General features: G+C 38.9%; 1 long non-coding RNA gene across 1 annotated transcript; it reads left to right on the top strand.

The window, feature by feature from the left end:
- Positions 1 to 6,204: 6,204 nt before the first annotated feature.
- On the top strand, positions 6,205 to 22,120 carry LOC116406921. Its single transcript, XR_004219885.1, has 2 exons — positions 6,205 to 6,360; positions 21,826 to 22,120. It is a non-coding gene; the product is annotated as an uncharacterized LOC116406921 (long non-coding RNA).
- The last annotated feature ends 993 nt before the right edge of the window (positions 22,121 to 23,113 follow it).

The following is a 23,113-nucleotide window of genomic DNA, read 5'->3' as shown; positions in this document are numbered from 1 at the left end:
CATCTCTTAGTAGCTCTTGGATACATAAGCTGACCTATGCCTCTTGGGCATAGATAACCATATTTATCAGGTACTGTAGCTCCTGGTAATGGAAAAATATAAACTGAGGATGTGTGACTTCCTTCCTGATGATCTGGCCCTGGATACTAACTATCATCAAAGCATTTAGTACTAAGGTAACCTGATAATGGCATATAGCTTTGAAAAGCAGATAGTATATAATATACTGTTGTGCTCAAAACCAGCCAACCGTAAATCATTGCCAAATTTGTAGTTTTCAAAAACCAAAAATTGCAAGTGACAGTATTGTCTCCCCATTAGTTCTGGGAGCTGAGACAGAATGCTTTAACAATACATTTCTGACTTCATATTAATAAAACAATACTACAAATTATGTGGCTTTTACAGTCCCCAAAAAATAAAAGCACAAAAAACACCTGATGTAGTAAAAAAAGTGAAAAAGCATATCTGTGTGTTTATGCACCCCCCCAAAAAAGTCAATGTGTGTATAAAAGTCAAATTGTGTTTGTGTTTTTGCTGCATACCACTTACCTGGAGGGCTTTCATGTGGCTGCAGATGGCTTAAGGGAGTGATATGAGAGTCAGGATGTAGTGACAACAATAGACAAATGGTTTACACTGTGCCTGAGCTACTGTAAGGCTAGTGGCACAAAGGGGTGTAATCGTCTTTATTCCAACTGTGTAGAAAAAGCTGATGCACTTAAACGTGCACTGCCGGCACAGCATCAGCTAGTGTGAAGACACACAGTGGATTTTGGTGCAGAAGTGCAAGAGCATACCTCCACACTGTCCTGGAAGACAGACTCAAGTTTATTAGCACAACATGCTATCCTGGATTGGATTGTAAATGAATGTCCCACAATGAATTACAGCTGCTCTTTCTAACTAAATGTAACTGAGGCTTCCTTAAGGTAGCATTTCTCAAGACCTGCCACTAGATGTCACTTACATTTCTAAAATTATATATATATGCACCGGTTTGTTTTTTTAGATCCACACCCAACATGTACCTGTTTACCCCAAGGCTTTTCAGCATTTGCTTACCCAATTTCATGTCCAAATGCAGTCCCACCTGACCCACACTCAAAGTTCAGCACTAATAGCAAATTTATTTTTTTTCCTCCAATGGCCCTCTATAGCCCACCCCACTGCAGTTAAAGGGTTTCTGTGGACCACCCACACAGTCGGAACATCAAGGATTTTACTACCATGTCCCAACAGCTTTTCGTTATTGTCAGTCTAAATTGACTGTGGCACCTTGACAGTTCATAAATGTGACTAATAGGTGACAGTACTTCAAAAACCTGTTTGTTACAGGAGGCAGATTATGAATGTGCAGACATGTTTTCATCCTTCCCTTGTGCCTACGGGTTTGTAAAATTGGTCCAATTCATTCTTAGGGTCACACGCAGTGGATCAAGCATTTCCTTATGGCACAGCATTGGCCTGAGTGCTTCTACATAGATTGCCCTGAAAAATGCAAAAGCAGGCATTGTCGGGCTGATCTCCACTCAGTGTAGCTGCACTCAGGCCAAAGCTGTGCCTGTCACTGCAGCTAAACACAACTGTGGATGAGAGCTGATCAGCTTTTCTTAGCCTGTGTAGGAAATGCAGGATAAATAAAGTGGATGATCTACAGTGTGTCACTCTAGCCTTACAGTAGATTTTATGGCACAAGCATACAGAATATTTTTTAAGTATGCCATTTGCAACATAAAGTCACAGTTGTCTGGTGAGTTTATATTTATTTTGTTTGTTAAAACTAAAGATGAACCCTATTATGGCTCAGGAAGTCAGAGTAGCCCATAGCACAGATCATATTCAATGCTTGCAGGCTGATCTTGCTGACAACTTGACATGAAAAATCCAAACCCATCAACACCCAAATGAGATTTTATTTTATGCGGAGACTGGCGGGACAGAGCAGGATGGAACAGGTGAAGCAAGTAGCAGGGGCAAAGGCAAGGAGCGAAGGAGCACAGGCAAAGGAGCAAGATTGGGAGCCAGAACAGGGAACACAAGCCACAGTCTTCATCTTAGACCAATGTTCAGGCAAGGTGTGTGAGGAGAACTGGGCTTAAATAGGGCAGAGTCAGCCTCGATTGGCTGATTCTACCTAACCAATAAGGCTGCTGGGGTGATGTTACAGGATACAGGTGAGTGGAACATATGAGCAATGAACTCTTGCTAGCTGCTCTCCTGGCTCAATGGTTAGGGAGAGCAGCCAACACCTTTCCATAGATATGAGCCTCTAATCTCTGGTGTTCCCTGTGTTATCATGTTATGTGTTATCATCTCTTCCTAATGACCAACTACTGTGCGTTCCGATCAAATCAAATTATTGCAAGGTTAGTGGGCACTGAATGCCCACACATCTTGAGATTATTCATCCAACATTGGTCACAAAATCGATCGGGCAGGTTTGAAAATTTTCCTCCTTAGTAATGAAATTTGACCATTGTCAAGTTGTTTGTAGGACCAAGCAGGTAGCTTTAACTAGACAATATCACTTGAAATGGTTGTTTTCGTGGACAAATCATACTTTTAAACATTAAGGGGCATATTTATTATGCTGTGTAAAAGACGGCGAGAAAATTCGCCACACATTGCCAGGCTTCGCCGTGTAAAAACGGCATAAAACCAGCGTAAAAATGGCGTAAAATCGGCGTAATTTTTTACGCGTTTTTTCTTCCACCAGAACTTATGGAAAATGACGGCGTAATATGCGGCGTTCAGACGGCGATCTTTTCCATTTATTTTACACAGCTTTTTACTTCATTATTTCGGCAAATTAGTTTTACACAGCATAATAAATACGCCCCTAAGACTAGATCTAGAGCCCACATATTGTACATATTGATCTCAGCTTACACGATCCTACAGCATGTCTGTCCACAACAGTGGTTCCCAAATTATGGACTTGGCCCACTGTGTGGTCCCTCCTTCTAATTTTTAAATGTTGGGAAGTATGGAAAAAATTTGCCCTGTGTGCCTGTCAGTGTACTTGTAAGAGGGAGCACATCTTAACTCCATCTGTATAGAAATCACAGAGGGTGAAATACCAATCATCAGCCCTGTGTGGCAGAAGACTAACAATATATATTCCCTTCTGTTGTGTGTTTGAAAATAAAGTACAGGTGACTATAGGCCTCACCTGCTTTTAGGAAGTCCTCTATTATGAGCTTCAGCACAACAGATTAATGAAAGCAGCAACTTGTCCCTTGCTGGAAACCTTGAGGTTCTGTTTCTTTGATGGCAAAGAGTCAATGTTAGAGTTTTGCATAGTATGATATAAATGCATAACTAGTGAAAAATCAATACTGTACATTCAGATGGCATTTAGTATAGAGAAAATTAGTTGAAGAGAGTTCCACGAGAGGGTTTTACTTGCCAAGTATTCTTGTTGGGGTGCATGACTATTTCATAAGATAAACATATGTCAGATTCTCACTGTGAAGATACACCAGAAGTAGAAAGTATATAAATAAAATGTTCATTTCCATGTTTTCCTTTAAGGGAAATGAATAAATTCCTTCCTGATTCCAGATTACTGGAAAAATACACCCAAGGTCTCCTAATTGGTTGAATAACCTTGTATACACCTTCTTGAAAATATCATCATGCTAACACAATATTCATTGTTTAATAATTTTAACTCTTTCCCCACTTCATGCATTTTATCCTTGTCTGGCAAAGGTCAAAGAAGAACCTGAAATCTCAACCACTGGCACTCAAGTATTTGATCTACAGTGTGTACAAGCTTGGGTTAAGCCTAGTAAAGTGGATGGCAGAAAGTCTGTCCCCCAATAGCCAGGAAACATGCTGTGTATCTATGCTTAGAGTAAGTGACCATATATCCATACCCCTAGCCAATGGCAAGGTAAGTCTGTAATCAATCCAGGTTTAATAGCAATGTGTAAACTGACATTTCTGCATGTTTAACATATAAAAAGGATTTTTTATATCACACTGAGTAGGGAGGAATACTTCATTATTTTCCCATGCTAATAGTGTTCCATTTCGAACACATTGCTATTAAGAATGTGAATTTGTTTACAGTAGGTTTTAGCTTATTTGTGTAAACATTTTATTGTTTGTATAGTCTTTTACCAGATTGGGAAAAATATTGTACAGTCAGTGCTCATGTATATTTGTTGCTGTGCTAATAGTGTAAAATCACTACATAAACATATGTGGAATATATTTCTTTTACATCATTCTGTATTGCATGTCACTGAGAGAACAGAGTTATATATATAAATATTTCATCTCTTGATAAAACATATAAAACCTTTTAGTGGCCTATTTATCAGGCTCTTGGATATCTTTTCTCTGATATTTTATAATTTTACAGATTTTGCTTTATCATTTATTTATAGAGTTGCTTTCTGCCAACAGGCAAAGCTTTTAGTCAGTACATATTTCATATCTACTAAGAGTCATGATGCTGTTTGTGTCACAATTCGCTCTTACTAAAATATTAGACCATCTTAGACCTGGTGCAATACATTTTTTTTGAAGCATTGAATAGTGAACAAAATAAAGTGCTGAATGGGTCATTTATACCTGAAAACAATTTGCATTTTTTGAAATACAGCTGAAAAAACTCCTATTGTTGACAGTGGAAAGGTATTTCAGAGCAGACTGTGTTAGTCGCCCGCGATAGTTCTCTGCTATCGCAAGCAACTAACACAGTCCATAGGACATCAGCCTAAAGTCATGCTATCGCTGTATGAGGTAATTCACATTAATATTTTACATTGATAGTCTCACTTAACAATACATATTGTTTTGTGGGGAAAAAAAACTTTCATTTTGTTGTTAATTTAATTTTAAAGGGCTAGTGACAGATTCACATTGGCCATTGGTGGGGATACCAGGAAAAATCCTGGTGGGCCCTGCCCTGATCCCCAGGGTAGTCCATTGTGCACCCTCATAGTTCTGCAACCAGAGTTATTTTGCCCTGCAGGAAGTAGTGGCTGCCCCTCACTCACCACATGCAGAAGCTGTGTGCACCTGAGCCTTTACCACTGCACATGATGATTATTATTTCTTGGTATTTATGTAGTGATAGAGACACATCAGACAGAAATTATACATCATTCACATTAATCCCTGCACCAGTGGAGCTTACAGTCTTACAGGGAGAGGTGAGGGGGGGGTCTAGGCAGCGATAGTTAAGGGAGCTTTTAGTGCCCGGGGGTATAAGTCTAGTTATCTTAGAGATATATTCTAACAGGAAATTGTCTCTATGCCTTAATAAAGGTGCCCTCTGCCTTTACACACAGCCACTATTCATACCCATACAGCTTCAAGCACAGGAAAGTTATAAGTGATGTGGGGCTTTGGGGGGCAGGCGATGTTAAGCACATTTATATAGATATAGTAACACATTCCTGTTAAAACCCAAAATGTTGCGCTATCCCATTAACTTGTACTGCTAAGAGGCAGAGGTTAAATAAGAAAGACTGTAAGCCCTCACATATAGTGGGGGAAAACAATTGTAAGGTGATATGAGCCCTTAATTAATTTTTAGTAGTGGAAGGTGGATTAAACCATTTTCTGCCAAAGGAAGGTTTTACAATTTAGTTAATAGCACATAGGGTACATATTTGTATCTTTATATCTATAGAATTTTTAATCATAGAGAATTTGTTTATTTTGAAGCAATACAAATTGCAGCTAAAATGTAAGCATTAAAACATTTACTTTTTTATTATTCTCTTGATTCAATGACTGTACATGATTAATGTCATTCTGTTTATCTATATCTATATCTGATTGACTGCCCTGCAAAATGCATTAAGTTTTCAATTATTACATGTTATCATAAAGCACCAATGGCTCAGTAGGGCTGTACAACTTACAGGCAGGCTAAAAGCAAAAAGCGTTAGGAAGCCCAGCATAAAAGGCTATGAGTAGATATTGTTAACAAGATACAAAAAAAAATTTTACTTTTTTTTGCTCCTTTCATTGGTCTGATGGTCAAAAGTACACTTCACATGTAAAGAGTGCTCCCACTTACTGTAAATATGTGTGGCAGTCAGACTCTGGTATCCTGTACCATTGCCACATTTTTGGTCTATGGCAGGCATGTGGTTAAAGGTGCAGCTCACATTAAAATTAAATAATAATATGATGTGGGCAGCAGCATTCTAATATAGTTAGCTATTCATTTTCATTTTGTATTTTGTGGTTTTAAAATATATTTACATTATTTATTCTACAAAACTCAGGCTTGGAATTCACCAGCATGGAGGAAGCCAGCAGCTTGGAAGTATGGCAGATGAGCCAGAAAAGAAAGATACACGAAAATCAATCTGAATATGCTGGAAACAGGTACAACAGAATTCTATTAATTTTATCAATAACAAAGGTTAATATAAAGCATAGCCCTGATAAATGAAGGGGATATATACCATAAATGTTTGCAATGCACTAAACCATGTAAAATAATGTAAAATGCCATCCCACTGGGCGAAAATGTAAATCGCCGGTGGGATGTCGCGGGCGACTAATCTCCCCATGTGCCAGAGCCCTTAGACTCTTCAGTATGTGGGTCAGAGCCCCCTTTGGTAAGGCAGCCTCAGTTACTTAAAGTGCAGTGAATATGCATAGGGTGGGCGGGGCTTTGCAATGTCACAGACAGTCCCTTCCTGCTCTACCCACTCCTCCCCCCGCCTTGGCAGCAGCACAAGCAGAGAGACACAGAAGGAGGAAACTGGGAGGGGTTTTCCCTGCTACTGTTGAGTAAAACCTGTCAGTCAGTGCTGTGACCACTTCCTGTGGGAGACTGAAGCGACACTCCCATCTTTCATTTCACCCTGGCTTCTGATTAGAGAGGTTGTGTATGCAGCTCTCATATAATGACAGTTTTAGGAGGTAAAATGCTTTCAAAACATCTTTCTTTCTGCATCATTTCACATTTTGAGGGAGGATGAATATTATAACTGAATATGAACTTTATATAAAATGTCTCCTACAGATCTAAAAAAAAAAAAAAAAGTTTATTAAAGAAGAAATATCAATTCAAATCTCCGTTGCCGCGGGCGACTAATCTCCCCGCAATGCCATCCCACCGGCTAGAATGTAAGGGGATGAGAGGAACTTAAGAGGAAACTTCGGCGACTTTGGCAAATCGCCGAAAATATATTTTCTGACTCAAAAATTGTAGAGGATGCAACGATGAGTTCTTTGTGATGTTTTTGCATTTGATGTGCTTGAGATATCAGCATTCCCATCAAGCTACCACTCAGTAAATAAACTTGCACACCAAGAGACCTATTTATTAAAATCTGAAATAGTTTTTTTTTATGTGCAATTCAAGTTCGAGATTTCTCAGCTGAAAACTCAACTGAGAAAACTTGGCAGTTGAAATTTTGCAAGCTTCTATATTAGTGAATGGGAGGCGTATATTCAACAAATATTACAGGTATGGGACCCGTTATCCAGAATGCTCAGGACCTGAGGTTTTCCGGATAAGGGGTCTTTCTGTAATTCGGATCTCCTACCTTAAGTCTGTTAAAAAATTATTTAAACTCTAATTAAACCCAATAGGATTGTTTTGCCTCCAATAAGGATTAATTATATCTTAATTGGGATCAAGTACAAGTGTTTTATTATTACAGAGAAAAAGGAAATCATTTTTAAAAATTTGAATTATTTGCTGATAATGGAGTCTATGGGGCCGATTCACTAAAGGCCGAAAAAACAAGTGTTATATATAGCATGCGTTAAAAATATTATCACTTCTTATATTTTGAGAATGAACGATCGATTCTCTGAAAGGACACTTGTCTGAATTAAGAAGCGTTTCTATTGTCGTTATTTATCTGGCGATGACAGATTTTTAAGCGTTATTTTAAAGCATGCAATATATTTATGTGTTATTCGTTGTGCACACTATTATGCATGCAAACGTTACACGACATATGCCACATGAATTCCGCCATTTTGCTCATTTCCGCTGTGAGTCGCAAGATGGATGCGGAATGCAGCTACGCAAGCAACACCTGGTGGGATTCAAAAAAACCACTTGGCAAGGCAAACAATGGAGAGCAACTGAATAAACAAACAACTGAATAAAATGAAGGAGGCATAAGTGCTCACAGATGCAAAAAAGGAAAGAACACAGTACAAAACACCAGCAGAGGCCACAATCAACAAAACTCACAATTGAAAACAGAAAGGAACAAAGCAACTTCTAGATCAGAGATTTAGCCCAAACCTCCAAATATGCAAGTGTTAGTAAATGTGAATGGAAAATTGAAATACCTATTCATGTTAATGGCAGCAGTGACAGTTCAGATGTTAATAAAAATGACAGAACACAAACTCAACACAAAAAAAAAAAAATGTGCAAACAGTCAAACTTGTGCAACATTTGTCCAACAGTGACAATGAGGAAGAGAGGCCTGGCTACATTAGCAGTCCAGAATCAACTTGAACTTACACACAAAGATTATTGTCCTCAAGAAGCAAGTGTGCTACTTATGTACACAAGGCTGTTAAGTACAACAACAATTATACAGTAAACAGGGGGGTCATTACCGTTCCCATTCCCAAAAAATGTTAATGCTCTGTACTCTCCTTTATGAAGGAGGATCATTCTGGAAACATTAGCGAGTTAGCGAGGCCACTTAGTAGCAAGTTGCAGTAGTTTAGTAGGGTTAGTGTCAGAGCATGCCTTAGTATTCTACTGCTTACACTAGAAAGAAAGGGATTCATTTGGTCAACAATGAGTAGCAAAAAGTGACTGTTGTCATGGGATTGCTTATTGTAGCCAACACAATAAAATAATTCATATATTTTGTTTAGGTCTGGAACTGGAAGTGGTCCTTCTAAAAAGGTTTTCTTCACATGATCTTTGTAATGTCCAAAAATAACAGAATTACATTATTCTCCATTAAGTTGTATTTTTCATGTCAAGGTGAACATCACTGAGAAGATTGAAAAAAAAAATATCCTTTTTTTATATCAACGTCCAAGAGGTCAGTGGGTTGTAAATTCAGCAAGACAGCTCCGCAGAGAACCACAACAATCTCCTGAAATGGAAAATAGGTTTATTGCTGATAATGCAAGACCGATGCAAACATTAGTCCAATTTGATTCTAGTGCTATGTAATTAAACATTTCTGTTTTTACTATTAGTTGTGGGGGGCTCACCCACTCCACGGGACATGAGCCTTAAGTGCTTAGTGAATCATAGTTACTGTGAATGCAGAAATGTTGCATATTGGCACTCACTACTGCTGAGCGCAATAAAATAAATGAGCATTTTTGTGTGCAACTATTTTCACTGTAAATAAAAAGAGTGTTGTTTCAAATGTTGTTTTGTGTTTCTTTTTTATTCTAGTAGGTACTTACACGCAAAGTCATTGTTTACAATTTCTCCCGGTACTTGATTGCCTCTGTCATCTGCACTTTGTACACGATATACTGTATGGGATGAATTGGGTCATCTAGGTCATCAGCCACAAACCCAGGCAATCCATGATGATTGACAATATTGTGCAGTACAGCGCAGGCTACTACAATTTGTGCCACTTTACTGGGGCTGTACATCAGGCTTCCTCCCGACTTGTCCAGGCATCTAAAGCGGCTTTTCACAAGCCCAGCAAAGAAGTTTTGACAGTGCCAGGAACAGCATGGCTTCTGCGTGTTAGTGGCTGCAGAGAAGGCTGCAGTACCTCATAAAGGCCATAGATTGCTGCTCTGTTTAACCTATAGCTCCTCACTATTTCCTCCTCTGATAATTCCTCTAGAGTTTATCTTTCCCTGAAAACTGTTGGATGCATTACTCTAGGACAATTACATACTTGATCCTCTTCTTCCCAATCCAACAAAAATCCGACTGCAGAGTTCATGTTGTCTTCACAAACGCTCACGTACTGCAATGTTTTTTGAGTAATGCCTACTCCAAGCAGAGGTAATATTAGCACAGATTATTGCGATATTTCACAAACGTTTAACGCTTCACATATGTTTGTGAATTATGCGTTAGTATTATTTCTATTAGATAATTACCGCAATGCAATGAAAATAACGCTTTGCGATAATCAGGATTTTTGTGCATGTGATATGAGTAGCATCACATGTGAAATTACTTTGATGAATCGGTACTTAACTGTCAAACACTTTTTAACGCATAAACTATGCGTTATGCGACCTTTAGTGAACCGGCCCCAATGGGAGAGGGCCTTTCCGTAATTCGGAACTTTCTGGATAATGTGTTTCTGGATAAGGGCCCAATACCTGTACTACATATTTATTAAGCTCCAACATGTGCCACAGTGCTGTACAATAAATGGGTGTATACAATGAACATACATTACATACAAAAACAACCAATAACTGATACAAGTGGTAAAGTGGGCCTTGCCCCAAAGAACTTACATTCTAAAAGACATTTAAGCTATTTTCTTTTTTAAAGGAGAACTAAATCTTAACTAAAGACATAGGCTAGAAATGTTGTAAGTTATGTTTTGTGCTTCTGTACCAGCCCAAGCCAATCACTGCCCTTTAGCAGGGAAGATCTGTGCCCCCAAAGATGCCCCAGTAGCTCCCCATCTTCTTTTCTGCTGATTCACTGCACATGCTCTTTGGTGCTTAAGAAAGGGTCCCGAAACGTTGCTCTTTGCTTGTTTATATGTACTTGGGCATGGCTTTTGCTGTTGGATATTGCCCCCCATGCAAGGTGAGGTTCTTCCAGTATTTGCACCTGATACCCGCTTGGGTAAGTTAACAGAGGGTTGAGCTCCCCAATACTGCTATTGCTATGCTCTGTGGTGCTGTCACTTACTGAGCTTAGGGACCGACTCACAATATACAGTATATATAGGATATGCATGTCACAATACAAGGCTGATTTGTAGTTAATACAGATAATTTCTGCATGGCAGCTCTGAAACCAGTGCAATTAGCATCAGACTTTAATTATCAGTCCGTTAGGATCAGCTTATATGACAGACAAACATAATTTTCTTTGCTTGATAATTTCCAACAACCCCTAAGCTCAGCTTCCCAACAGATGCTCAGAAAGCACTGAGCATGGGAGTGTTGCAGACACATCTAACAGAAGTGTCCAGTATGGTCACCCCCTGTGAGAACTTTAAAGGACTGGATTATTACTATTATAGAGATGTTGAACATTTAGGGGCAGATTTATCAAAATGTGAGTTTAGAGCTTAATACAGAAAAACTCACCCGCGTTCTATTTATATCTATGGGATTTTTAGAAGCATGTTTATCAAATGGTGAGTTCTAACTTTCACCCATTGATAAATACACTTCTAAAAATCCCATAGGAATGAATAGAACATGGGTGAGTTATTTGTATTAAGCTCTAAACTCACATTTTGATAAATCTGCCCCTTAGGCTGGTTCAATAAGTTAATTATATAAAATAAGGTATGTCTAGCCATATTCATTTTTAGGGTTTAGTTCTCCTTTAAAGATTTTGTTTAAACAGACATTTCTAAAAAAATAAGTTAAACAATGCAACTTTAGCTTTTAAATGTCTAAAAAATGAAAAAAAAAATCCATAATATAAACAAAAAATATTTTATGCATGAAAATACAACTGATTTGGGAACTCCCATGTCTCCTGAACGTGCCAATACCAAATATGTATAGATTTATGGAGATTTCTCATTTGTATAGGTCAAAAATACAGTGCACTTCTAAATTTCCAAAGCACTGCTTCAGAAAGCTGCATACTTTAAATTTCAAGGCCACAAATTCCACTAACAGAAAATTTATCCCAGAAAATTATACATTTTTGGAAAGAACAGATTCTGGGGAATCCAGAATAGGTAAAACTGTCTGTCTGCTCCGAACTATCAAGTTGCAATGCTTTCCTAAAGTTACTGGTTTTTATCAAAATTTGTGAAATTTTTGAAAAATCGCTTCAAAGCTTCCAGTCTATATTATTTGTATTATTATTATTAACATTTATGTATAAAGTGCCAACATATTCCGCAGCGCTGTACAATAAGTGGGTTTCATACATTGGACATACAGAGTAGTATCTTATCTCCTACAGGTCATAAAGTAACCAAATAAAACACCCTAAATATGAACGCCAGGGGTCCACTGAACAGTTTGACACCCAATATGTATGGGTTTACCTAAGTATGTGGCATGTAGGGGCCCCAATGTGAACATACCCCCATATGATCTATCATTTCTGTGATTTCAGCTCTTGCAAAATCAACACATTTACATTATTTTATGTGGGATAAAGATGGAAAACATATGCTCACCCCAATAAGTCATATATTTTTGGAAAGTACACATTCCCCCGAATCTAAAATGGGTACCCATGTCTTTCTACTCCAAAGTATCAAGCCGCAAAGCATTCCTAAATTTGGCAATTTTTATGACATTTCCAAAAATTCCCTCAAAGCTTCCACAGCAGCATTTTATCTCCCACAAATCATTAGGTACTAAGATAAAACACCCTAAATTCGAACTCCAGGGGTCCACTGAACAGTTTGACACCCAATATGTATAGGTTTACCTAAGTATGTGGCATGTAAGGGCCCCAATGTGAACATACCCCCATATGATCTATCATTCTTGTCATTTCAGCTCCTGCAAAATCAACATATTTCCATCCTTTTATATGGGATAAAGCTAGTAAAGAGTACACTCACAAAACCATATATTTTTGGAAAGTACACATTCCCCCGAATTTAAATGAGTATCCATGTGTTTCTACTCCAAAGTACCAAGCCGCAAAGCGATTTTTATGACATTTCCAAAAATCCCCTCAAAACTTCCACTATGCAGCATCTTATTTTCTACAGATCATTAGGTAGCTATATAAAACACCCTAAATATGAACACCAGAGGTCTACTGAACAGTTTGAAGCCCACTGTACATAGGTTTATCAAAACACATGGCACTAAGAGACCCCCAAATATACCTTGTGCACACTAATTTCATGGCTTACCTTTACCTAATTCAAAAACACATGGCAGTTTTATGTGGAGTAGAAGCTGCAGAAATTTAGGGTGACCACTGAAAACCACATATTTTTGGAAAGTACACATTCTGACAAATCCAACATGGGTAAAGAAGCCTTTCTACAACAAAGTACCAATCTGGAGTGCTTTCCTAAAGTTAGTGGTTTTTATGACTTTTCAGAAAATCGCCTAAAAACATTGCAATTTGCTGCATTTATCTCACACAGTTTCTTGCGTACAAAGGCAAATCGCCCCAGAAAGGAACACCTAAGGTCTACTGAACAGTTTGATGCCCAAAACACATAGATATACCAAAGTCTGTGGTATGTACTGACCAAAATGAAAATAGCGCATATGGATTTCTCATCTGCCAACTCATCTTTTGCATACAGATCCTCCTATTACATGCCGTAAGACCCCCTTACTATACAGAGACCCCCAGAAAACCATATATGTTTGGAAAGTAGACATTCTGACAAATCCAACAAGGGTAAAGAGTCCTTTCTACACAAAAGTACCAATCTGCAAAGCTTTCCTAAAGTTAGTGGTGTTTATGACATTTCAGAAAATCGCCTAAAAATGTTGCAATTTGCCACATTTATCTCATACAATTTCTTGCATACAAAGGCAAATCACCCCTAATAGGAACACCTAAGGTCTACTGAAGACCCCAAAATGAAAATAGCGCATATGGATTTGTCCCCAGCCAACTCGGCTTTTGCATACAGAGCCCCCTGACAGAGTATGTGCTGTAACACCCCCTAACTATACAGAGACCCCAAAAAAATCATATATTTTTGGAAAGTACACATTCTGATAATTCAAAATAGGTAAAGTTATTTTTCTACACCAAAGTACCACATGGCAAAGCTATGCTAAAAAATAGATCAGGAATACTAATACAGGGATAAAAAATGCAATAAAACCACATCAATTGTAAAATTCAATTGAAACAACATAATAAGTCACACAACAGCATAATTAGTGGTCAGAATATCTGATCCAATAGTCATGCTGTCAAAATAAAAATTTTTAGGGAAAAACTAAAGACAAAGGGGTAAAATGAATAAGTAAAAACAGAACACATCTAAACGTTGTGTGACAGCGTGTGTGTATATGGGTGTATATAAGTGTGCTAAAGTGTGCAAAATGAAAAAAAAACCTGTGCTTAATTGTGTGTAGTAGTGCAAATAAAGGCGACTTACCTGTCCTGAAGGCAGAAGGACTCAGAGATCGCATGGGGGGTCCTGGAGGGTCCTCCGTGCCGAGTCCTGGAAGCAGGAAGTGAGTGGGCGGCGCTGGGGGGGGAGGAAGGGGCAGGAAAAGATGCTTGGAGGACATGACAGCCCCCTGGCTCGTTACCCAGGGGGATGTCATTGCTCCAAACTCTCTGCAGAGAGAAAAAAACCTTTTTCTAAAAGCACGTATGCCGTACGTACTTGGCATACATAAATATGGCATGTCAAAAAAGTGGTAACTTAAACAATATTAGTAAAACAGTTTGAAGGCAATGAAAAAGAAAGGTAATATGCAGTACTTGATCACAGTTATTCTTCTGAATTTAACATTTATGTTTGAAATTTGCATTCTCTTGTAGTATTCTACTATGGATAATATGTGTTCTTAAGAAGATTTCCCAATTGCTGTTATAGTGTTAAAGTAGCATATTTAAATCCTTGGGGAAATCTGTATTGGATCCATGGATGTGATCATTTTTTTTTTACTGAATATTTGAATATTAATGCAATTTTTTTATAATTCAGAAAATTCTAAATATGCTAACATTTGAAAAAAATTACACATGAATTTAATAACACAAAAGTAAATATTGACTGAATTTTTATAAGCCAGTTTTGGAGAAAAGAGTGTACTTAATGGTATGTTGTCTTCAGCCACACCAACAGTTGTCACCTACTGTCATGCCAGGCACCATGGCCCTGGCATGGGAAATTGTTAAACCTGGCAACCTTTTGCTTTGTCCACCAGACACTTCTAATTAAACCCTATCACCATATAGTCTCCCGCAGAGGCCCTTAATTAAATATACGACCAGGGCCTGCGGGAAGGTGACAAATTTAGCAAACCCCTCAGACTAGCCGTATCCAGCCATTTGTAGGGCGGGAAACCTGGGGCTATTGCTTTCTTTGATCTGGGATCAAAGAGGTCAGCTGGGGACCTAGAGCAGCAGGGGTGGTGCAGCTATCAGAAAATATGGATTATAGAAATGGATCCATATTTCCGCTGCTTTAAGGTCCACATTCTCATAAATCACGTAGGATTTATGAGGAGGCCCCAGGCTTCCCAATGATACCAAACAGGGACTGCCTATACCCATCAGTGAGGAGGGATGGGTTCTGGGGGACTGGGACATGAGACACCCCCCATGTTTCGTATCATTTTGATCGCCCCCATATGGGTAAAGACAAGCCCCTGTTGCCATAATAATATTGGGTACTGGCAAGTACCAATATTATATGACCAGAAACTGGCAGGAGAAGTACAGCTCTATACAGGGGAGGTCCTGTGACACGCCCCCGGGCACTCCTTTCTCATGAATACAGTAATGAGGGATGGGCCCAGCAGTAGGATAAAAAAGGGCACAGACCCAGGTACCAGTTAACTCATATTGTGAGGCTCCATGTTCTTTTGGATTGTAAGTTCACTGTTCCTAACTCCGGCCTCAGGAGGGCTCAAGATCCCGGTAACATACTTACGGCTTCTCTGTGGTTTTTATTCTCTTTTATTTGACTGTTTTGCATGTATTTCTCTTTTGTAGCATCTTTTTAAAATTGCACTGTTTACCCTTGTAATATTAAATATAAAATTTAATAAGTTCTGTCCTTTGGCTCTATATCGATTCCTACGTACCTTGTATGACTGCTCAGGCCTAGAGGTGTATTAACTGTTTGGTGTGTGTATGTTGAGCAAGGGGGGGGCAAGTTCTGTGTAGATGCAAATTAACTAGTTGACTGTCAGTAGGAAAGTGTGTATGTAAATTTAACCTTGGCTGCTGATGTGTTTGCGGAAGTAGTAGAACTATCCCTCACTACAGTAAGAAACCTTGTATGAAATATTTGGGTAATTAGGTTTCTTACGCCTGTTAATGATAGATGGTGGCAGCGAATAGTGTATTTGGGGCGGTGGTTTGTTTGGGGGTGCTTGATGCTAGTCTAACCTGTGTGAAAGGTGACTGCGTGTAACCCCTTGTTCCCCGTCCCGGTGTCAGGCGCGTCTGTGAGTGGCGTTTTCCTGACATCTACACTATCAGTCAGAGGCTTTTAGGGCTACGACAGATGGGGAGATTAGTCACCGCGACAAATCTAACTTGTCACGGGCGACTAATCTCCCCAAAATGCCATCCCACCAGCGAGAATGTAAATACACGGCGCGCCGATTTGCAGAAGTCGCAAGAAATTTCCTCTCAAGGCAACTTACTTAACTTCGGCAAATCGCCGCACCGTGTATACCATCCCACCAGCGATTTATATTCTCGCTGGTGGGATGGCATTTTGGGGAGATCAGTCGCCCGCGACAAGGGAGATTTGTCGCACGGCAACTAATCTCCCCATATTTATCAATGCTTGATAAAGGGCTATTTTTGCTCCGAAACTTTGCACCTCCGCAATAAATTTTTAAAGGGTTTGTTCCCTTGTAGCCCTGAGTGCCATTTGGTTTTTGTTGCCTTGTAGTTTTGGGAGTGTGCCGATCCCTCTAGCAGTGTGCACCGGGCGTTCAAGTTTGGAGAGCCAGGGTGTGCGGAAACGGTCTCTGTTGTGCTTACCTTCTGAATCTGCACATATTTGAAATCAGCAGCTGCTCTGCAGGCATCAACGTGGGTTGCAGCTAGTTCCTAGGGGGGGGGGGGCATGCATTGCGTCACTCGTCCGTCCGTTCATGCATGCGTGTGTCCGCCCACGGTGGGGGGGGGGGGTGCGAGGGCATTTCACACAACGCATGCCAGACTACTTTCAAATCCATATAATTGAGTATAAGCCGAAAACTCGGCTTATACTCGAGTATATACGGTAGCTACATTTTAGTGATCACACCAGGACAAATTTTGGGCATTTTATTAAGTAACGACTCAAGTTATTTGTCTAAAAGTTCAGACACTGCTGCATAAGTGTCCACAAATGATCTCCTCTAGTTGACTGCTTGGTCTAGAGACCTTTCTAGTTCATCCCTCAGCTTTTAGACTTGGATTCATTAGTTCACAATACCCTTTATTGTTTTGAAGAAAAAAACAAACTGTTTTATAGTAAAATATGTACCGCTGCCCTGCACTGGGGAAAGTTATGTGCACTGTGTACTGTTCTATATTGATCCCGACCCAGATCTACGGAAACTATCACTAAGCACAGCTGGTTGAAACAGAACACATGGCTAAACAGCAGCTTTGATTATATAAACTTTTGCCAGTACAGGGCCACAGTACATATTATAATATTTGAATTACTTTGATAAAATTTTATTTTATTGTGCTATTGTTACTTAAAAGGAACAGTAACACCAAAAAATGAAAGAGTATAAAAGTAATTCATATATTATGTTCTATTGCTCTGCATTGGTAAGTTGTGTGTTTGAAACAATACTATAGTTCCATTATACTGAAATTAAAAAAAATACTTTTTATAATATGAATGTACATTAAAAGTTACCTATGGGACACGTTGATCATTTTTTGCTGATAGGGCTGCTTTTGTAAGTAACTGTTACTTGAAGTTCCTAAACCTGACTGTTTTGCCAACCTGACTGTCCCTTCTCAACTTGTCAGTTATAGCTTCTAATGCTATCGGACTACTGCTGTCCAAAAATGGCAGCCTCCTTGCACTGGGCAGATACTTATATGACAACATTCTAAAGCTAATGCAAAGACAGTGTAATGATATATTTAAAAAACAGTTTAATTTCAGGTCAGAATCTCTTTAACAGAGGTTACATACAGTGGTGTGAAAAACTATTTGCCCCCTTCCTGATTTCTTATTCTTTTGCATGTTTGTCACACTTAAATGTTTCTGATCATCAAAAACCGTTAACTATTAGTCAAAGATAACATAATTGAACACAAAATGCAGTTTTTAAATGAAGGTTTACGTTATTAAGGGAGAAAAAAAACTCCAAATCTACATGGCCCTTTGTGAAAAAGTGATTGCCCCCCTTGTTAAAAAATAACTTAACTGTGGTTTATCAATTTCAATTTTCAATTTCAATATCAATTTCTGTAGTCACCCCCAGGCCTGATTACTGCCACACCTGTTTCAATCAAGAAATCACTTAAATAGGAGCTACCTGACACAGAGAAGTAGACCAAAAGCACCTCAAAAGCTAGACATCATGCCAAGATCCAAAGAAATTCAGGAACAAATGAGAACAAAAGTAATTGAGATCTATCAGTCTGGTAAAGGTTATAAAGCCATTTCTAAAGCTTTGGGACTCCAGCGAACCACAGTGAGAGCCATTATCCACAAATGGCAAAAACATGGAACAGTGGTGAACCTTCCCAGGAGTGGCCGGCCGACCAAAATTACCCCAAGAGCGCAGAGACAACTCATCCGAGAGGCCACAAAAGACCCCAGGACAACATCTAAAGAACTGCAGGCCTCACTTGCCTCAATTAAGGTCAGTGTTCACGACTCCACCATAAGAAAGAGACTGGGCAAAAACGGCCTGCATGGCAGATTTCCAAGGCGCAAACCACTTTTAAGCAAAAAGAACATTATGGCTCGTCTCAATTTTGCTAAAAAACATCTCAATGATTGCCAAGACTTTTGGCAAAATACCTTGTGGACCGACGAGACAAAAGTTGAACTTTTTGGAAGGTGCGTGTCCTGTTACATCTGGCGTAAAAGTAACACAGCATTTCAGAAAAAGAACATCATACCAACAGTAAAATATGGTGGTGGTAGTGTGATGGTCTGGGGTTGTTTTGCTGCTTCGGGACCTGGAAGGCTTGCTGTGATAGATGGAACCATGAATTCTACTGTCTACCAAAAAATCCTGAAGGAGAATGTCCGGCCATCTGTTTGTCAACTCAAGCTGAAGCAATCTTGGGTGCTGCAGCAGGACAATGACCCAAAACACACCAGCAAATCCACCTCTGAATGGCTGAAGAAAAACAAAATGAAGACTTTGGAGTGGCCTAGTCAAAGTCCTGACCTGAATCCTATTGAGATGTTGTGGCATGACCTTAAAAAGGCGGTTCATGCTAGAAAACCCTCAAATAAAGCTGAATTACAACAATTCTGCAAAGATGAGTGGGCCAAAATTCCTCCAGAGCGCTGTAAAAGACTTGTTGCAAGTTATCGCAAACGCTTGATTGCAGTTATTGCTGCTAAGGGTGGCCCAACCAGTTATTAGGTTCAGGGGGCAATTACTTTTTCACACAGGGCCATGTAGGTTTGATTTTTTTTCTCCCTAAATAATAAAAACCCTCATTTAAAAACTGCATTTTGTGTTTACTTGTGTTATCTTTGACTAATAGTTAAATGTGTTTGATGATCAGAAACATTTTGTGTGAAAAACATGCAAAAGAATAAGAAATCAGGAAGGGGGCAAATAGTTTTTCACACCACTGTAGTTACTGTTATATGAGCCCTGCTTTCTGAAGTCTTCTCTGCATTAAGTAGACACTTTCCTATGTTTCCGCTCATTCAGCTGTGTATTGATATCTGGTGCAGTCAGTCTTCTGTTACGCATGCTAGTAGCACTTATTTACTTGGCGTCTGATTTTGTAACTCATCTAGTCTGTCAGACCTTTTCAAAACCATAGTTCTTCCCTGTTTCTTGATGCCATTTGTGTAGTGTAAGCTACATCAAATAGTAGTCACATGGGGTGTATGGTCCACTTTTCTTTGTCTTTATATTCTTGCTCTGTGTAGCTGCAGTGAGGCCAATGTTATGCCCTTCATTGGAGTTACACACAGGAGCGTAAAGGGGCACATTTGCTTCTCTCCACCTGCCTACAAAAGGCAGGCAGATAAGTGGACCATACACCACATGTGGCTGTGCCCCTAAGGGTCTCTTACTTACCACAAAGTCAGATGTGTGAAAAACCACATTCATTAAAGGTACTTCCATCAACTTGTGCTTCTTGCACTTCTGCATAGCTACACTCGGCGCTGCTTCCTTCCTCCTACCTCCTGCTCTGGATCAAGGGCTGTTGTGCCTATTGACGCTGGGGAACCCTGGAGCTACCACCACCTCCAAACCAGACGATAGCTTCAGAGTTCCTACAACGTAGAACTACCCCTGACAACTGCATTGATGCTGGAATTCTGGGAATAAACAAGGCAATTGCATTTGGACGTAAACTTTGCACACTGCGTCTGCAGTAAGTAAATGACCCCTTAAGTGTTTTTATTTTTAACTTTGTTTAATTTTAAATCTATGCTAAAGATTTCATTGATGGACTACTATCTTCCAACTGATCTGTGTAAATCACAATAAGAAGAGAACTTAATGCATTTACATTAATATTTTATTTGTATATTTGTCTAGCAGCTGTTCTCTTTGTAGCTTTTATCTTCACAGCATTCAGCACTGCATCGCAGGAAAGGTATAAGACTTTAATGAACATATTTACCACATTTACAAATAAATTGTAGGGATGCACTTTGGGGCCGATTCACTAAAGGTCGGTAACGCTTATCGCATACTTTTTTGCGTTAAGTACAGATTTATCAACTTAATTTCGCATGCGTTATCACTCATATCGCATGCGTTAAAAAGTGCATTATCGCAATGCGTTATTTGTATCGAATTGCAGTAATTATCGCATAGAAATAATACTAACGCATGATTCACATATGAAGCGGTAAACGCATAAAATGTGGCGATAATTACTGTGAAACTTAATGCTTCCCAGGAGTAGGCGTTACTGAACAAAATTGCAGCTGGTGATTGTCTGTGGTGAGAATATGGAGTTTGCAGTCGGATTTTTTTCAAGTATGTGTTGGCCCTAGAGTGATGCATGCTTGTGTTTTCAGGGAAATGGTAATTTTCAGAAAGTAACTGCTACGTGCGTAATAGTGTACGCTAATATCAAGTGCGGCGAAAAATATCGCGCGTGGTGGAATTTATCGTGCATGCGTTAAAATATCACTTAAAATCGCTCATCGCCAGATAAATAACGCCAAGAACATTGCTTCTTAATTCAGACTAGTGTTTTTTTAGTGAATCAGTCGTTAACTTGCAAAAAATAAGAAGTGATAATATTTTTAACACATGCTATAAATAGCACTCATTTTTTCGACCTTTAGTGAATCGGCCGCTTTGTCTGTCACAGAAAGACTTGAATTGGTTCTTAGTGTGGCTTACCAGGCAGCAATAATTAAAAGGGCACATACACTTGTATAAGAAATTTTGGACTGTGACAGCACAAGCGACTGATGTTATATTGTGTTTTAATATCCCATTTTTATTTTACCAAAGCTTATTACATAAGAACAGTCTTTAATCAAAGGGATATTAATATGATTTTGTTATATTTCCAGGGTCACTTTAGAGAGTACAGACAGCTGTGAACTGTAATACTGAGTACTGGTCAGAATGGGCATCTTTAACCTGAGGCTTACTAGGTTTTGTTTAATTATAATTCACATCATTCACAGATAGCTTCAATCACTTATTGTTCTTTTGTAGAGGTATATTGTTTGTTTGCAGTCATAGCACAAATGGTAATGTTACTTTTCACAGTTTTGTGGAAGTTTTTGTGCTTTGTATGGAATCTTTACACATTCTGTTTTGAGAGTGAAAACATTTCTATCCTTACCAGTCTGTAACAATGTAATAATCAATGGCTTTCTTTACCTTTTTTTTAAATACATCTTCCACCAGTGTCTCCAGAGTCTTCCAGAGTCTTGAGTTCAGCCACGACTGAATAACTGCGGGGTGGAGAGATCCCTGAAGACAAAATGACATGCTGTCTGGGAAAAATTTGAGTGTATACAGACTGGTTTCAATATCTGCTGGGGAGGCAGCTTGAGAACTGTGCAGCAAGATTGTGGTCTCCACTCCAGGTTAAAAGCCCAAAAACCACATTCACTTAAGAGATCAGCTGCTAACTGAAGCACATGTGTGATTGCAGACACTATATTTATTCCTAATTAAATATAGGATGTTTATCTATGTTCATCTGTGTTTGCAAGTAAACCTTCATTCATTCTTCTTCCTATTGTATAACATTCCCTATATATTCTGCTTGTCACTATATGAATATTCAGAGGCAAGGAGGAAGGTCGGAACACCACAAGCTTTAGAAAGTCATATCAATATTAACAGACACTACAGAAGTATTATGGATATTAGATCTTAAAAATGCATGTCTCCTAATGTAAACGAGAATGCATGTAGTATTGATGTATGTTGGCAATCTAAAAAAGATATTTCCTCTATTGGTCCTGGGTACAGTCATTATGTCAATATACAATCTGTATTGTAAGATTCTTAATCTTCCTTCCCTATTCCTCCTTCCTCTTTTCTTTTTGTTCTTTAAAATAGTTTTTAGAAAAGGTTTAGGTTAAGGTATTCTGGGAATGTAAAAATGCCTTGGGATTACATAAGGATGTTTGGAACATGAAGTAAGTTCAAGAACAAATGCAGTCTCTTATTGTTTAAACTATAATTGGCAGACTAGATGGCTCAGTTGTTTCCTATAAGCTGTCAAACTCTTTATGTGTGTGAACTAGACATGTGTCTTTGGTTTATAGAGATAGCTCCGCTGTCGGGTTGTAGCTGGGACAGGGCATTCCCAGGAACAGAAACAATGCGGATGTGACCCAGCTGTGACCGAAATATTAATAAGTGGAGTGTTGTTTCTGTGTGATAAACTAGTGCAGAAAGAGTTGAGCAGGCTCCTGGGCAAATCAAGTGTTACATTCTGGTCCTTTGTGTGTGTGTATGCATGCATGTATTTTGCAGCTAAAACTTTAAAAAATAATAGAAGTTATATGCCACCCATTGTTAAATATATTAGAAGTTATCTAGGGGTTTGTGACCATGTAGAAGCAGTTTGTTTGTCGACAAGAGTGTTCTTATACATGTCCTAAATCCCCAAACTGACTAAAATTCAGAAATTTGTGCAAGGTGACGTGCCGTTTCTCAGTCAGTGGAAAACTAGCAGAGC

Source organism: Xenopus tropicalis, chromosome 8 (assembly GCF_000004195.4).
Source record: "Xenopus tropicalis strain Nigerian chromosome 8, UCB_Xtro_10.0, whole genome shotgun sequence".
In the NCBI taxonomy this organism is placed as follows: domain Eukaryota; kingdom Metazoa; phylum Chordata; class Amphibia; order Anura; family Pipidae; genus Xenopus; species Xenopus tropicalis.
This window is presented reverse-complemented; position numbering and strand designations above follow the sequence as displayed.